The sequence below is a fragment of the Haemaphysalis longicornis genome, unplaced genomic scaffold (assembly GCF_048455015.1).
Source record: "Haemaphysalis longicornis isolate Haplotype H1 unplaced genomic scaffold, Haemaphysalis longicornis Haplotype H1 scaffold_14, whole genome shotgun sequence".
Lineage (NCBI taxonomy): Eukaryota > Metazoa > Arthropoda > Arachnida > Ixodida > Ixodidae > Haemaphysalis > Haemaphysalis longicornis.
Window position 1 is genome coordinate 60,056,488 of NW_027526245.1, and position 14,309 is coordinate 60,070,796.

The window sequence follows — 14,309 nt, forward strand, 5'->3', positions numbered from 1 at the left end:
CATATCAGCTGGGTCTGAGGTAGTGATCGTGTGATCAGCGAACTCAATGCAGAGCGTGCTTCTCTGCCACTATCTCGCACCGCTTCGAGGCCGACAAGCATGTTGCAGAAAATTGTGCTTGAACCTCCCGCGCTAACGTCACGTGGTTCGGATGAGCTACAAATGGAGGAGTAGCCTCTCGCGAAGAGTTGAGGAGGAACGTGCTCCTTAGCGCCGAAGCATGACGAAAGTGGGAGGTGAAGGCACTGAGACATACTGAGCCATGGCTACCCTCTGGCAAGTGATCACTAAGCCACGCGTGTCGCCCTCCTCCACACACTTTCACCAGGCGCTGTTCCTCCGGTTCCTTTCAGCTTGAGGTATGGTAGGGGGATCATTCGCTCTCTCGTTTACGCATGCACCGCCGCCTTCGCATTCGCCGCTGGAAATGCAGGGGTAAGTTGAATAGGCCTAATTTGCAGTCTGCGTAGCCCCGAGCGAAATATGTTTTGGAGAACAGCATAACCACATTGGCGAATAGATGGGCGGCCAAAGTATCCTGGCATCCTCACATGATAAGGCGACGCAGTGGCAAACAAAAAAAACCAGCAGACTAAGGCCACCCTGTATGAACATTTGATGCACAGAAAAAATCAGACAGTCAGGTACAAAAGTGATTGTTTCAGACACAACAAACTAGCGAACGTATTAGAGCAAACAAATTTTTGAACAGCTACACAAATCAGAAAAAGGAAATCACAACGTGAAAAATCCTTGGTAATACTAAGGCTGGTGCATTGCTTTTTGAAAGCCAGGCGGGCTGCTTGGAAACAAGAACCCCTATCTAAGGCCAGATACGGCAAGATCTGGGCGAAGACTGCGGAAGGCAACCACAAACCAGAGACATATTGTAGAAAAAAACACAGTTATCTCACTGGGCTTCTGTGTGGAAGTTCTCCAGCTAGCGGAAACCCTCGGCTTTAGGCTTCACAGAAAAAAATTGTAAGCTGTAGGGGCTGGGAAAAGAAGGTTTTAATCACAGTGGACGAAACAAAAATCGGGCAGAAACCAGGAAGGCATTTGCACAAACTGATTCGAGAACGGAAATCTTGTAATTGGATGTTTTTAAAGGTGACGGTGTAAAATAGCGGCATTACAAATATTTTCAATGGGTAACATCCCGTTACATAGGGAAGCCACTCACTAGGCATGACCGGTCGGTGGTCCGCCCCGTTTGCACTTACGGCGCTGTAGAGTGGCGGATATCCATCAAAGTCAGTGGTGTTTGGAACCCTTTGTGGATTGATTGATTATAGGGTTTAATGTGCCGTCGCTTCGCAGGAGATGAGTGGTACCGGAATGGAGGGCTCCGGAATAGTGTTGACCAACTGGGGACCTTTGACGTGCACAGAAATCTCCAACACACGGGCATTTTTGCTTTTCGCCTCCATCACCCCTAGTGGCATCTGAGAGGATGACACTGGCAGCAGCGAAATATCCACCGGCACAGAAATGATCAAAAACAACTACCCCACTGTGCCATGACGAAGATCCTTTAAGTTGCGTCGCTCTCAAGAAAATGCGACTACCTTGTCAAACTTTTACACATCACTGCGGACATGCTACGCCTTCGATTTGAGTGAATCTGTTGTAAAGGCGGCGCAACGGCTGTTACATTGGGTGGTCTCTGTGACTATCCCAGTGGTCTAGTTATTAGGAGAAAAAGATAGGTAGGATATCAGTGGATCCAAACTACAAAACTCGAATTGTGCAAAAGTGCGCATAGCAGCATAACCTACCCTTTCGGTTTTTTTTGTTACCAATGAATGCACTACAGACCCGTAGAACGGAAATACTTGCAATGGCAAAACCCACAAAGATTTCTTATAAACAAAAAAATACAAAAACCAAAATATAACGTCAAAAGTTATTAGGGCAAAAGTCAAAAGTGTGTATTAGGTAAAATCCTTTTCTTCTCTCACCACAGTCTAGAGTTTCCTGAAGGAGCGACTAATAGCGCTGCTTGAGCGGGTGCAAGACATGCCTTATCGAATATAAACGGGTGCTGTGTCCCGCTGTGTGATTTTGGTAAAAATTACAAGAACTATGCTTGGGCTTGTTGGTTTGGGTTCACCCAAGGACGTACACTGGCAAGTACAAAGGACCATGCGCTTATCACGAACAGAAAAAGGGTGAAGATAACCAAATATGGAAGTGTTCCGTATTAAGAAACAAGGTGTTAGCCAACCTTCGGTTCCCCTATCGGCCCGTCGGGCCACCTTTGTTCTTCGGGATCAAACGTGTTTCTTCCTTATGTCATTTTTCTGTGCTTTTACACCTGGGGGGAGAATATATGCAGTGGTACTGTTTTAACAGCGGAATAGTTTCGGGCCTCGCAATGTTTGTTTGTGCCCTCAAGGTCATGACGAGACAATATTGGGCCGTTGGAAAGTGCCATAGCCTCCACAGCCCTCCTAGGTAAAGTCCACCGCTGGGCCTACAGAGGTGGCCAAATGCCTCGACAGGCGATCAGTGCGCCAGATCGGCAGCGGCACGCGTCCACCTCCCTTATACTGCTTACATATAGTAGGTAGGCTTGCTTTCCTGCTTGCTGTAAGCGGTGTACTATCACCGCCGGCGACCAACCGTGCGTACTCGTGAGGAATGTAGAACCAACCCCCTATAAACATTGAAGTTGTTTCGTCGCACTGCAGCCCTGCATTATTCACGTTAGTGCAACCAGCTACGCCGTAGAGGCCCTTGCCTTGCCCTGCAGGCTGCAGATTCCTCCTTAATTTAAAGTCTCTTAATCCGTGTCTGAACAAATTTCACTAGATAGAGGTAGGTGAACCAGCACCTCAATGCTGTTTAATACACATGATGGATGTATACGTAGAAATAGAAAGAAGGCCGCGAAACAGCTTTCACCCGCGTATACAGGAACGTCAGCGACAGGCACCAATCAGAACAGCGCTTTGAAAAGCTTTATGTGTCTATTTTTTGGACTAGGTTGTCCATGAAGCACATATTATGTAGTAGCTGCATTCTGAATAACCCCTGCCTTTGCGGGAACTGGCCGCGAGCGTGAACAGGGCGCCAAGTACCACTGCGTAGCCAAACGAAAGTTTTCGTGTACGATTGTGCGGAAGCCTAGACCTTTCTCCGCACCCGCTCATGACCGGCATTCCACCTTCAGACGCTTTCAACTGACATAGAACTGCTCCTACGATGATGCCACGGCTGCTCAATGCAAAATCTCGGCTCGTGCGCCGGGCAACGCAACACACTACTACTCCACATTTATGCACCTTCAAACTACGAGAACTCGGTGGTTGATCTTTCACTACGGGGTGCATACCGCGGCTAGTGACGTTGGAAAGAACCCTCGCCTAAGCTGGAGGTAGCCGCTAGCGCGCCGAAGTCAGCTACGCTGCTTCTGAAAATTTCACTGGCGTTTGTTTGTTTGTTTTTATTATTTAAGACTATTAGAAAATAACCAAGATGCAAAAGGCCACTGGCTTTATTGTTGCAATGACTTTTCTGTGGTTGTTTCTAACTTCTTCTATCTGTGATGACGGTAACGTTGGTTTTCTGTATGCATATATGCGTCTTCCGGTGAACACGTTTTCATTTCCTTAGAAAAACTCTGGAACCTGTCCCTGTCTGTGTTTTTGTACAGCATTGCCCTAAATGAGTACCATGAGGTCACGCTGATGGCATTCCAACCAGGGTTCAGCCTAATCTTCAGAAGGAAATTATCTGTCTTGAAACATACGGTAAATTTTCTTCAACTTCCGACATTTATGTATTTTATGTCTCTTTTCATAACGTGGGATGTTAGAACCCTTTATGTTCTTGTGCAATGGAGCTTATTGTTCTGGGTGCAGTTTTACTTATCCATTTATTGGTTATTTTTGTCTTTTGTTTTCAGTGTAATAAAACCAACAAATGCCCGGAAGGGTGTTTTTGCGGTTCTTTGAATGACGGCCCCGGTGAATGCTACAAAATTGAAGGCGAATATGATTACGGCAATAACAATACGCAATCTAGCTAGCTCTGCTTCGTCTGCTTCGGACACTACGCCGGCAAGAGCACAGTGAAAATAAAGGACTTTAAAAATCTCATTGTTTGATTGTAACGACTCGGAGAGCAAATTTTTCTGGCATTAGATGTATTCAATATATATTATGAAGATTCGTGTGGCTTATACCGATCTACATTTTTTAGATCCAAAATCAATGCAGGATGGCACTTAAGGAACAGGCTGTGGAGCATACTCAACTCGAAATCTGGAGGTTATATTGTGCGAAAAAAGACCAGTCGCAATATTTATCTCGTGGGAGGGTGGAAGTATATTTTCTCCCACTGAACTTTATCGTGCGCACTAGTGCCTTCAGTTCATCTGCTGCTGAACCGAAACTCTGAATTAAATTGAAAAGTTTGTCATGCGTTCTGGAAACAGTAAGAACCTCAGCTGCGGGTTATTTTAAAAATTGCTTTAGGCCTAATAGTATCACAGAGGTCAAAAAAGCGCGAAATAATATTGATCATTAAAACGAGTGCGTTATATGCCAGCGCGTACAAATTACACGTAGGCTTTCACGACCTCATACGAATTGTCCCTGCTTCAGCTTTAATTTCAGGAGTTCCATCTTTCTTTTACTGTTTTTCTCTTCAACATTGAACCTAGACTTGGAGGTGTACTACCTAATATGTCCTAATGATAATTTCTTCAGGATAAGTGCTCCTGCGAGAAAATACTGTCTCAGGCCACTTGAAGCATTAAACTAGGCGCTGCTTACGGGAGACGCAGCATCATAGTTGTGCAAGTAAGAAAGTTAAAAGTTCCTCCAATACCCACTGGTGGGAGAATGTCGAGCGCTGATCTTTTTTCATCCGCGATTCAAGTCACGTAAGCGTTCTCAGTGTTCAGCGCAACCTTTTTTGCTAATAATGGTGCAAAAGATCCTCCTACTTCCCTTGGGGTGCTCTAATGCGACTCTGAAATTAAGAGCCGTGGCTCACCAATCGAATTTTTAGGTGGCTGTGGTAATGAGGGGAAAGGTAGAGTGAACGTTGCTTTTAGGCGGAGTGTCAAATCTTTCAGCCACGTTTACCTGTTCTATGCAATGGAAGCGCGCCTCTCAGGTGATTTATGTGAATTGCATGAAGTTTGCGGTACGAGTTTATGGCTTTATCTTTTCCCGAGTGCTGCTTGGCGAGGAAGTACATCGTGTGAGAAAAGTAACCCGAAACTGTAATTGTAAACAATCACGTTTGATTAATATGGCATGACTCGAGAAATGCGGCTCTAGTATGTCGCAGGTTTAAATATTGTCCTCCTTTAGCATGTAATAATACAATAGCCCCCAGAGGCGATGGGCCATGTGTCAAAGTTGTTCTCAGGGATAAAAGGAAGTGCTACATTCAGCACCGCCCATGTAACTGATGTGCCCCTAGATGATGTTCTGTAAAAGATTGGTACTGATCTTTAACAAGTGAAAACAGGATAACGTCATCAGCCGTCACGCACAAAACTAAAATTCACCATCTTTAGGGGCCGTATAAAGTGACTTGGAAATAAGGAATGTGGAGGGGGGCTGAAAGTGTTCGAAAAAAAACTTCAGCAAGCCCGCTGAGCCTTGCTCGGGGGTGCCAGTGAAATGTTTTATGCTGCAATGACAGTTTATGTCCCTCCTTTACATTTTGAAGTAAATGTAGCAATCACCGCATAGGAAGTTAGTATCCAAATGAACCCATTGCCACACCTGTCACATAATGCAGACTATCGATTTGATGCCTATCTGTGCCGTCACAAAATCTACATTGTTTCTCCCGGTATTAGCATATTAGGGGTTTACATTTTGTAGCCACAATAACGCTCCTATACTAAAATAATATATTCAGAAAACAACCCAATGGTAAGCATCATAATATATGCCTTGCCAAACTTTTCATATTCATATTGCCACAGGCGAAGCTCATTCAAGATGCCCGGGTTGTACTCTACTGGTCAATCACGCATAAGCGCGCTGAATGCGTACTTAAAGAAGGGGGAGTTGACTGGATCGTGGTATGGCTTCTGACTGCGTCACAATTAAATTATCGTGATTGAGCTCTCTTGTTCTCTATCAAAAATAGGTACTCACGGATAGTGGCTCAGACATTCACGCTACATTCTGATGAAGGTGTTGGGTACGTGTGGTGATCCCCGCTTGCATCGCTTGTACAGCCTTTCTGAAGACCAAGCGCCAATGAGAAGCTGACATCTGCCCACCAACGCGTCAGTCGTCCACTTCCGGGTGCGTCTCAGGAGTTCGGACCTTGTCAGCGCAACCATGGTAGCGTCGACGTACAACGCCAACACGACCACGAGGCAAACGACATCATGTCAGGCCAAGTAGTCTTTCATCAGCCGGGTACGCTGCCCAACGTTTTATTACGACGTGTTTGAAGACGCAGAGGACTGGCTCGACCAATATAAAAGACTAGCGAAATCGAACTGATAAGACAAGAACAGAAAGTTGCACAATGTATAATTCACACTAGGTGACTGCGCAAGGGCTTGGATAAATATCGGCGTAGTTTTCTATGAAGTCACACACCCATAGACCACAGAGAAAGGGATGAGGCAGCTTAGCATTGCTTAATACAGTGTCTATTCAAGAACGTCGTCTTTTACTATGGGGACATCAGCTGTATCTGCAGATGTGCAGACCTGAGCGTGGCCAATGACTAAATCTGCGTCCCCTGATGCGAGTCGTTAGGCAGAAATGATATGCCGGGGTAATGTGCATCCCAGCGCTTAACCTTAGTTTTTCACGGAAGCGTCGGTAATAGAAACATTGGTGGAGGAGAGTCGCCGGCCCTACTACCCTAAACACGACTGCACGTCCGCAAAAACAATATCTTGTTCTTTCGGTACCAGCTCTGATGCTTTACTTGATTTGAACCACACAGTAGTTTGTGAAGAACTTTGCCTACATGGAGCTTGCGAAAACTACGCCATCGTCTGCCTCTGCAGCACAAGTTTTTTGACAAGAAGTACGGTAAGTGGTTCTAGAACCTGTGGAGCATGATCTGCGACCGTGCTAAGCAACGTGACGACATACGCACAAGCTTTGCAACAAGCCGCTCCGTAAGCTGCTTCGAATGCCGCCGTAGCCACGCCCGCAGCGCCCAGTAGCGCCTTTATCACTTGTATACAGCACAGTATCTGTCTTGCATCATTTGCTGGCCAGGCGACCGCCTGCAGGATGGATGTATGGCTTGCACAGCGGTCACTGTGTTCTCTCTATGTTGAGGCTGCCCATATCGACAGTTTGTGCCCGTATCACCGTGCTGGACTTTGGGGTCTCCCACCGAATGCAGCGTGCCCCCTAAACGCAGCACGCCCGGCGGAAAAAGAGGAATAATCATTTGCACATCACCCGTCACCTGCATACATCAGCGGGAAGCCTGGCCGGCATCTTCTACCCTTTGACGGTAAAAGAGCCCTCGTCTTCTGTCGAATTCTCCTGAGCACCGGTCGGTTTTCCAGCATTTGGCAGGCCGAGCGGTACCCAATAGAACTCCGCGACATCTAGACGCGGGGCCACGGATATCTCAATCCATGTAGACCTCCATTATGTTGACGACGACGCACTGCAAACCTGAAGCAGCCAAAAATCCGAGTAAAGGAGCCATTTCTGATGTCGCCCTGACTCTCGACGATTAGGACGTCATTGCGCTGGTGGAAACGGGGAAGGACTACTCTGTTACAAGCAGAAGCCTTGAAAACCAGCTCAAGAAAGCTGTAATACAGTGAAACGGCCCTGTCATTCGTACGGCCGGTTGGTGCGGCTCATACAGGTCTTTGTAGGCCCGGGTTGTTTCCGTGGCTACACCGACGTCGTGACCTGAGCGTGTTTCCTGTGTGAGAAGCGTTATACCGGGCAAACGTTCTGTAAACAAACGGTGCCATCATTGACTAGCAGACGCCTTCTGTAACCTTCTGGACAAAAGCAGCCATCGCCACAAACGACTTCAATATGTGACGTACGGGCCCTCCGCATCATAGACGAGGACCTAGCGCTAGCGCTAAGTGTCACAACAGTGTTGTTGCGCTAGGCGGCTTGTCTAGACCTTCTAAACGGTTGTTGAACAAGAAAGTTAGGATCCTTCTAACAACTCAAATTTACGTTGGAGGTAGCCATGTTTCCCTACAAGACGGATATGCAGGCATCTTGCTGATAAATATTGGCAGCAAGCCGTAAACGTCCCCAAGGGTACTAATATCACCACTCTTCACGATTTCGTTCGGTGGACAGATTTCTGCACAGTAGGGTCAGCTTGCCGGGCACTGTTTGCTCCGGAAGGGGTTGTCAGACTGCTCCATAATAGATTCGACCAGTCGCTAGACCAGAAACAGAACCTGAGAGATGTACACGATGATTTTACAACATTTTCTGTTACGCCATCACCTGAGTAAAAACGGGTGTTTTTGCTGGACTGGTGTTTGCAGCTGGCGTTTTACAAACAGCTGTTGCAGAACATCGAATCGTCGTGGACGAAACGACCGAGCCTTTATGCTAAGACCTGTACCACGTATCCAATACGGAGCGGGAAGCACTTCGGAACCAAGGAACAAAAATGGTTCAAAGGCGCGTAATTACACCTTCAACAATTCCGTGAGCATCCATGGGCACCAAGATGTCTTTCTGCCACCGCGCTTGCGTGTTGGACTGGCTGTGGATAGCAAAGTATCTCTAATCATTAAATATCAAAATATGGTACTGGGATGTGGCGGTTCATGACAGGAATTGAATTAAAACCGCACTTGTCACACCTAATAAACTTTAGGAATTCACAGTCCTTCCATTTTGTACATTGCTTGGATGCCGAAAATATCCAGCGAATAATTGGCACCGTCCTAGCTCGTTTTAAATAGCAGTCAATCCTCTTCTACGTGGAAGATATCGTTGTTTACTCGGCAACCTATGGAGATCATTTGCGCAAGCTGCAGCTAGATCTATAGCCATAAAAACAGCTGGCTTACCCAGGCAGCACGAGCATATGCGGCCAATCTTTGCCCAACGAACATTGGCCAGTCCTTTTCCTCCCGGCCAATCTACGGCCAAGGTGTTTGGCCCTTACTCAAAAATGGTCGTTGGCTGTGTAAGGCGGGAGCTTGGCTGTAATTCATTGGCCAATCTGCTTTGGCAGCTATTACCATTTACAACGTTTGGCCAACCATTGGCCGAAGACGTTTGTCCTACAAGTGGTGAAAGTACGGCCTACCCTTAGCCAAGCATGTATTGCCTGCTATTGGCCACAGGTGCATGGCTGCCATTGGCCATATTCAGATTAATTTATGCAGGCCAGAGGAAGCCCGCACAAGGCTGCTGCAATGCGTGCCCCACAGCAGGCTGTTAACCTTGGCCCTGTTAATGGCACACAGGTGTTAGATAAATGAAACTCAAACCAAAGTCAGTTTTATATAATTATTTGTCCTTATGCAATGCATGCAACTTTTTTTGTTTGCTTGCAGTGGACCTAGGTAGCATTTGCAGAGAATATTTATCAATTTCTTCATAATCAGCATTGTTCTTGTGTTTACATTGCCTTTCTATCTCTCTTCATCTTTCCTTGCGTTGTATTCCCTGTGGATTCTTCATAATGGCTGCTGCAATTGCCTTGTCGGCTTCTTAATCTGGCTTTAATAGTCCTGGAAAAGACAAAAATTGTCCGCGTATCTTCTCCATTCGTTGCAAATGTCAACAAGACTATAGTCCTTGAGAACTTTTGCCAAGTAAATACCTCCCTTTGCTTTCCCGCTCACCTCTCATGCTGTTCCTCTTCCGTCCCATTCTTTTGTAAAGATGTCAAAGGTTTGCCTAAATCATTTTAAATTTACCGCGTTACACTGCTCCAAGCCAGGTGTCTCGATACCAACGCTGCCGTACGGCGAAGACGCGCGTGTATCGAGGCACCCTACTTTAACGTTTATAGAACCGCGTTTCCCTACTCCACGTGCGTTTGAAACAAAACGTGGAACCTACCTAGTGGAACCTTTCGTAACTGTTGCAGGTTGATTCCTTAAAATGCCGCAAGAAGCTATAGTGGCACGGGCGACAGCAGGCGATGGCGGAGTGAATGCTTTTTCTGCAGTTTATGAAGTATTTAATTTCGCAAAAATCAAGCATGTATTACTTTTTATAAAGGAACACTGCAAATATCACTTCTGTATTAATTTGTTGTCTTATATGTGCGTAATGTCTTGCTCTTCTTCAACAACATTGACAAGTATGAACATTACACCGGACTTATACGGGTAGATTTAGTTGTGACTATATAAGGAGCAGGCATAGTTTTACTTTGGCCGGGTGGCTGAATCGAGTCACAGACAGGCATACGGACAAACAGACAGACAGACAGACAGACAGACAGACAAACATACAGACAGACAAAAATTTCGGGGTTTAAGTAGCCCAAGAAAAAATCTCGTCTTTAAAAATGAAAATTATGAAAGAAAAAAATAATATGAAAGGAATAAGCAGTACGCAGTGCGCAGTGCGCACTCGACCTGTTCAAACCTGCTTTTCTGGTGCTCCGACAACAGCGTGTTTCCAGAGTGAAGGACAGCGAAACGGCAGAGAGAGCGGAGGACAGCCGAAGCTGAGTATTCACCTGCACGGTTTTTTCTCGTTGTGTCGGGTTTTTCAGCCCAGATGACACGTAGGAAGCTGGTACAGTGTGGTACCTGTCCACAGCAGGTAGACGCAGAAGAGTTTCAGCGGGATGGCGGCAAGGCAGTCGAAGGGGCAGGTACGTGTCGGTTATGCGTAGTGGTGTCGTGGCTATAACTCGTAGAAACGGATAACTCGGGGTTAGCTAAGCGGGTTTGAGAACTGGAGGCAGCGCTAAGTAACGAACGCGATGAACGGAGGGTCGTTGAGGGAAAGTTAGAAGCAGCTGAGAGGAACATAGAAAGGAGCGTCATTTCGCCAACAAATGACGAACACCTCGGCCCATGCAGCGAAGCGGGGCTTGCACCGATGTGACGGAGGGGGGGGGCAGAAGCAACGAAAGGCAACAGCTACTCCCACGTGCTGCAAGATAGGGCAGCAAAACCAGTCGATAAGCCGGGTACCAGTAAAGAGTGGCACGTGGCCGATGATAGCGTGGTAATCATTGCGGGTAGTTCGAACATAAAGAGGAGCAGCGCTGCCATAGTGGAAAGGGTAAAGGGGGATAAGCGTGTGAAGGTGGGGTGTTTCCCAGGTCAAACGATGCAGACGGTGATGACTGCAGCGAAGGGGAAGCTGGCCTTATCTAGTAAAGCTAGAAACCTTGTGGTGATTGCCGCGGCGCTTAACGATGTTTTAAAGGGAGAGGAGGGAAAACTTAGCCAGCAGATAGCGAAGGGGGTAAAGGACCTACGGGAGACGGCCCCAAATGTCCTCATTGCAGTCTGCACCATGCCGGATGTGATGAAGCAGGGCGTGCACTCCGAACGGGGGAGTACTCGCTGCGAAAAGCGAGATTGTGAGGTGCGGCAGGGAACTTGGGCTTGAAGACGTGAACAGGTTAGTGGGCAGCATCGGACATAGGCAAGCTTTTCAGTGGGACGGGATTCACTCCAGCCCCAGGCTAGGACACAAGGTCGAGTGGCGCTTAGGTGGGAGAGCGGTAGCTTTTTTAGGGCGACCCGCGCAGCTAAGGAAGGCAAACTAGGAGACAAATGAGGAATCAAGGGACGCATGGACACTCAACGCTGACCGGTAGCCAATCCTAGAGCTGAACGGAGAACCTACAGACGTAACTGAGAGCGTTGACAGGAGCAATTTAAGTGGAAACAATGGAGCAAACAATTTTGTAAAAGACAAAAACAGACCCCGTAAGCGCAAAGGGAAAAACAAATGCAATAAATATTTAATCAGCTACATAAATACACAGGGACTCAGACTCAGACTCAGAGACTCACCTCCGGGACCTAGAAGCCCCACCTATCATAGACAATTATGTCTGGAAAGGATGCTATAGGACCACAGGAATGACGAAAGGGGGAGGTGTTGCCATGCTCATTAAACAAGGAGCCGACTTGCAGAGAGTGCAAGAAAGCTGTAAAGAGCATCTATGGGTTAGAGGCACCATAGAGGGGAAAATCCATGGTTAGAAGTGGTGTATCTGTGGACCAGAAGTAGTGCTAGGGAGGGAAATGAGGAAATGGTAAACTGTTTGAGAAGAGATATAAACGAGTTTGAAGATTCGGGTGAAATATTCACAGTTGGAGATATGAATGCCCATAAAGAATGTTTGGATGGATACAGAGACCACAACGGTTCTCTAGTCATAGATTTATGTCAGTAAAACTGGCTTTTAATAGTAAACACGGAAAGCAAGTGTGACGGACAAATTACGTGGGAAAGCGGTAACAGACAGTCCAGCATAGACTACAGTTTAGTATCCGAGACAGTATACGAAAGGCTGCGGGAAATGAGGATAGATTAAAGTGGAGCACACAGCTTCGGAAGTGACCACAAGCGGTTTAGCTTGCACTTTGGAGGCGCAACCCGGACAATTGTAGAAATAGGTACAATAGGAGGAACTAATTTGAATAATGAGCAGTTAAAGATAATCGATGATAGATCGGAAGATGAAATCAATAAATACCGCGGCAAAAATTGGGATTACGACGAAATGATTGCGTTCATAAAGGGTAAGATGAATGAAGCAAAGCAACGAAACCGATTGAAAGGGAAGAGAAAGCCGAGAAGCTGGAGGAATAAGGAAATAAAAGAGGCTATTGACAAGCGAAGAAAGGCGTCGAGAGAACATAGAGAAGCAAAAAGTACTGGTATAGAACCGGAGGCAGTGAAGGAGAAATGGGATATCTACCATAGGAAAAAACTAGAAGGGCAGAAAATGGTGCAAGCAAAGATGAAGCAGAAAAACGAACAATGGATGGCAGAAATACGGAAGGACAAAAGCGCATCCAAGAAGTTTTGGTACCGTGTAAAATCACTAAGCTCAAAAAACGATAAACTTAAAAAATTCCTGATTGATGAGGAGCGAGAAAATTTAGAAGGAGAGCACGCGTTGGCGCATATTCATCAAGTGCTTAGTGAGACGTCTAGGGAAATAGTGGTAGGGAAACCTGCACCGATAACATCAGCGCCACAAAAGACTGCGGAAAGGGAAAGAAGTTTGAGCAACGTTCATTGGAAAAAAGCAGAGAAAAAGGTTTCCCCCCAGACAGCAGTGGGCCCGGACGAAATACCAATGCAACTGATAAACCTGCTTTGACATAAAAGTAAAGACTCGTTTATGAGGGCAATAGATAAGGTGATAGAAACCAAACAAATACCAGAGGACAGGTTAGAAAGTAGGATGAATTTAATATATAAAGGCAGAGGAGACAAAGCCAGTATCCATTCCTACAGACCACTCACAGTAACGCCAGTGGTGTATAGATTCATAATGCAGGCGATAAAATCAGAAATTCAAGCATGTATGGAAAAAAATGAAATACTTGGGGAACTGCAGAAGGGATTTAGACAAGACAGGCGACTGGATGACAATTTGTTCATGATAACGCAATGCATTTAAATTGTGAAAGCACAGAATAGACCCCTATGGATTACGTTCTTGGACATTAAAAGGGCATATGACAATGTAAACAGAGAACGGCTGTGGAGAATGCTGAAACTCCAGGGATTAGATGACGAGTTAGTACCGTTCCTTATAGCAATTTATAAAAAAACAATAGAGTGCACCTTACTTGGGAAGGACCGAAATGCGCCCAGCAGGTCAACATCAATCGGGGACTGAAACATGGATGCCCTTTAAGCCCAATACTGTTCATGCTTTACATGGAAAGGTTAGAAAAAAAATGGAAGAATCTCAAGTAGGGTTTAGCCTAACCCATATGCTGCAAGGCGAAGTGGTACAGCAGCATATTCCGGGAATGTTATACGCAGACGACATTGTTCTTTTAGCAGGTAACCAAACCGATATGCAGCGGCTAATAAATATTAGCGGCCAGAAAGCCACCGACTTCGGGTTAAATTTTACTGCAGAAAAATCAGGAAGAATGGTTTTCAATGACGCTACCACTGACGTAATGTCTATCCAGCAAGGCGAATTACCTAGAGTGAAGGATTATAAATATTTGGGAGTGTGGATAAACGAACGGGATAACTTCTGAAGAACTAACGAGGAGCAACTTAAGGTTAAGGGAAAGCGAAACGCAGCTATAATGAAGCATAGAGCTCTGTGGGGGCATAACAAGTATAAAGTAGTAAGAGGAATGAGGAAAGGAGTAATGGTTCCGGGTCTCACGTTTGCGA